Source organism: Myotis brandtii, unplaced genomic scaffold, assembly GCF_000412655.1.
Source record: "Myotis brandtii unplaced genomic scaffold, ASM41265v1 scaffold1271, whole genome shotgun sequence".
Classification (NCBI taxonomy): domain Eukaryota; kingdom Metazoa; phylum Chordata; class Mammalia; order Chiroptera; family Vespertilionidae; genus Myotis; species Myotis brandtii.
In genome coordinates, this window is record NW_005354472.1 from 49,051 (window position 1) to 53,281 (window position 4,231).

A 4,231-nucleotide genomic window follows, 5' to 3' on the forward strand; every position below is an offset into this window, starting at 1 on the left:
TTTTTTTTGGTCTCTATATCATTTATTTCTGCTCTGATCTTTATCATCTCCTTTCTTCTGCTCACTCTGGGTTTTTTGTTGTTCTCTTTCTAATTCTTTGAGTTGTAGAGTCAAATGATTTACTATCATTTTCTCTTGTTTTTTGAGGTAGGCCTGTAGTGCTATAAACTTCCCTCTTAGGACTGCTTTCATTGTGTCCCATAGATTTTGGGTTGTTGTACTGTTATTGTAATTAGTTTCCAAGGTGTTTTTAATTTTTACTTTGATCTCACTGGTAACCCATTCATTATTTAGTAACATGCTATTCAGCTTCCAAGTGTTTGAGTTTTTTGGATCGTTTTTATTGTAGTTTATTTCTAATATTATGCCCTTGTGATCTGAGAAAATGCTTGGTATGACTTCAATCTTCTTGTATTTGGGAAGACTTTGCTTGTGACCCAATATGTGGTCTATTTTTGAAGATGTCCCATGTGCACTTGAGAAGAACTTATATTCCGTGGCTTTGGGGTGAAATGTTCTGAAGATGTCAATTACGTCCATCTGACCTAGTGAGTCATTTAGGATTGCTGTTTCTTTGCTGATTTTTTTGTGTAGAGGATTTATCCAGTGATGTCAGTGATGTTTTTAAGTCTCCTACTATGATTGTGTTGTTGTTGATCTCTCCCTTCTTATTTTCCAGGAGGTTCTTTATTTATTTGGGTGCTCCTGCATTGGGTGCATATATGTTTATAAGGTTTATATCCTCTTGTTGTATCGATCCCTTTAATATTATGAAGTGGCCTTGCTTATCTCTTGTTATGGCCTTCACTTTGAGGTCTATTTTGTCAGATATAAGTATTGCTACCCCAGCTTTTTTTTCATTTCCATTTGCCTGAAAGATATTTTTCCATCCCTTCACTTTCAGTCTGTGTGAGTCATCCCTTTTTCTGAGGTGGATCACTTGTAGACAGCATATATATGGGTCATGTCTTTTTATCCATTCAGCCATTCGATGTCTTTTGATTGGAGTGTTTAGTCCGTTTACATTTAAAGCTATTATTGAAAGGTACGTGCTTGGATTCATTTCTATTTTCGTGCCTGTGTTCCATCTTACCTATATATTTCTTCTTTTTACAGCATTCCTTTTAGCATTTCTTGCATTCCTGGCTTGGTAGTGATAAACTCCCTTAGCCTTTTTTTTTGTCTGCAAAGCTCCTGATTTCCCCTTTAATTTTTATTGATAGTCTTGCTGGATATAGTATTCTTGGATTCAGTCCTTTTCTTTGCAACACTTTGTATACCTCCTTCCATTCCCTTCTAGCTTTATGTGTTTCTGTTGAGAAATCGTTTGATAATCTGATGGGGGATCCTTTGTAGGTAACTCTCTGTTTCTCTCTTGCAGCCTTTAAGATTCTCTCTTTGTCTTGTACATTTGCCATCGTTATTATGACGTGTCTTGGTGTGGGTCTTTTGGGGTTCATCTTGCCTGGGACTCTCTGTACTTGTGTAACTTTTTTCTTCCCCATATCTGGGAAGTTTTCTGTCATTATTTCTTCAAATAGATTTTCTAATCCTTGCTGCTCTTCTTGTCCCTCTTGCAGCCCTATTATGCGTATGTTACTTCGTTTCATGTTGTCCCGAAGCTCCCTTAGGCTCTCCTCCTGTTTTTTAATTTTTTTCTCCAGTTGCTGTTCAGATTGAGCTTGTTTCTCTGCCTTATCTTCTAACTCACTAATTCGGTCCTCTGCTTCTTCTAGTCTGCTGTTGAAACTTTCCATGGTGTTTTTGATTGTAGCTATATCACTTTTCATTTCTTCCTGATTCTTGCATAGGTTGTTGATTTTCTCATCCATCCGGTGAATGAATTGTACAACCATTATTCTGAATTCTTTTTCTGTCATGTTGCACGCTTCAACTTCATTAATTTCCTTTTTCGGTGATTCCTCATTGTCTTTCCTCTGGGTGTTGTGTCGTTTCTTCATTCTGCTTAGCTCCCGATGGATCAAAGGTCGGGTTGCGTGGGCCTGGGCCGTGTGCAGTGGGAGCCTCCCACCACCTTAGTGTCACTGAAGAGCTCTGACACTAAGATGTGTGGTTGTTGTTGGTTGGTGGGAACCAGGCTCGCTCTGAGTCAGTGTTGCCAGCGCTCAATGTGGCCTCGTATGTGCCCTTAGAATTAGGGACCCTGCCTGCACCGTGCTGAAATAGAGACCCCCCTGGAGCGTGTTGAAAACCAGAGCCCCCTAGCATGCGCCAGGAGTCAGAGTTCCCCAAGAGTCCAGTATCAGAGTCTCTGTTGCTTTGCGCGACTTCGCCTTGAGAATCAGGGTCCCTGTGTGCCCTTGCACCAGGAATTGGATTCACTGGCTCTTAGTATGAATGCACAGGGAATCAGGATCTCAGGCGCAGGTGATAAGAAACACAGTCAAGTCACTGGTGCTTGGTGCTGCCTCCTGCCCCGAGAAAAGGGATCCTTGGGCCTGTGCTAGGCAGACAAATTCCCGTTCGCGCGATTGCTCCCAGGCACAGGGAATCAGGGATCTCAAGCGCAGGTGATAAGAAACACAGTCAAGTCACTGGTGCTTGGTGCTGCCTACTGCCCAGAGAATTGGGGTCCCTGGGCCTGCAGTATGCAGGAGAAATTCCCGGTGTTCGTGCGATTGCTCCCAGCCCAGGACTCCTGAATCCAGCACTACGAGGGATCAGTTTCAAGGTGCTCCCGCACGTCCAGGCTTAAGTTCCTGTAGCAGCACTGAGGCCTGGGCAAGGGGTGGGCCTATCAGTTACTATGGCGCTGCCAGGGAGCCTGCGGGGAGGGGGGATGTGCTCTGTTACTCAGGGATCTGCCACAGGGATTTCTGAACTTTTGGTGTCCTCAGGTCTGTAGCTGTGGTCACAAGTCTCTGTCCCCAGTGGCTGCAGGGTCCTGGTATGTGTCTGAGATCAGACTGGGTGGTGCTGAGGCCAGGATCCTAGTCTCAAGCAGTTCTGTTTCCCAAGATGGCATGGTCGCTGTGCCCTTGCTGGCCACCCAGGAGTGTCCGCGCAGGGAGTGGGGCTCCGCCAGCCATCTAAGACTGCCCGGTTTAGCAGCTCCTTAGAAGACCTGCAGAATCTATCTGTTCCTAGCTCATACACACACACACCACACACGTCCACACACTCCTCTATCACTTCCTTGCACTCTCACACTCTCTCCCTCCCTACCTTCGCCATTTTCCTATTCTCTCGATAAACCTAATTTGACCTTCCTCTTAACACACTGATTCATCATTTGACAAATCCCAAATCAATCACCAGGGCTTTGTGACCCAATGAACTGCTATTAAAACACACACACACACACACAAAACACATTGAACAGCCTGGTGGGTATGGCTCAGTGATTGAGCTTCAGCCTATGAACTGGGAGGTAATGGTTTGATTCTGGTCAGGGCACATTCCTGGTTTGGGGCTTGCTCCCAAGTAGGGGTTGTCAGGGAGGTAGCCAATTGATGATTCTCTCTCATCATTGATATTTCTCTCTCCCTCTCCCTTCCTCTCTGAAATAAATTTAAAAAATATTTTTAAAATACATTAAATATTTAAAAACTGTATTTAGTGCTGTGTAAAATGCAGGCCTCGCTGGTCCTTGTCTGTGAGCTCACTGCAGACTTCTGGGAGAATGCGGACCCTGCAAGGTCAACCTGGTAGTGGGAGCTTATGGCAAGGATGACTATCAGCCCTGAGTATTGCCAGTATTGATGAAGGTGGAGCAGAAGATTGCTAAGGACAGTAACCTAAACCACCAGAGTATCTGTGGATCCTGGGCCTCCGGGAGTTCCGGACCCATGCTTCCTGCCTTGCCCTTGGGGAGGACAGCACAGCCATCCTGTAGAAGCGGGTAGGAGGTGTGCAGTGTTTGGGGGGAACGGGTGCACTTTGAATCGGAGCCGAGTTCTTAGCGCGATGGTACAATGGGACAAACAAGGACACACCTGGGAGAATCACAATGGTGTGTTTACTGCTGCTGGATTTACAGACATCCCGTCCTATCACTATTGGGATGCAGCGAAGAGAGGACTGGACCTCCGCGTTTCCTGAAGGATCTGGAGAGTCTCCAGAGTGTTCCATCGTTGTCCTCCATGCCCGTGCACACAACCCACTGGGACAGTCACTTGTGCACTACCATGTGCTGCTTGGCTCTGTACAAAGGCTAGTCCCAAAGATCAAGTTATCTGAAGAGCCACGTGTAATTGTGGGTGTTGGCTGT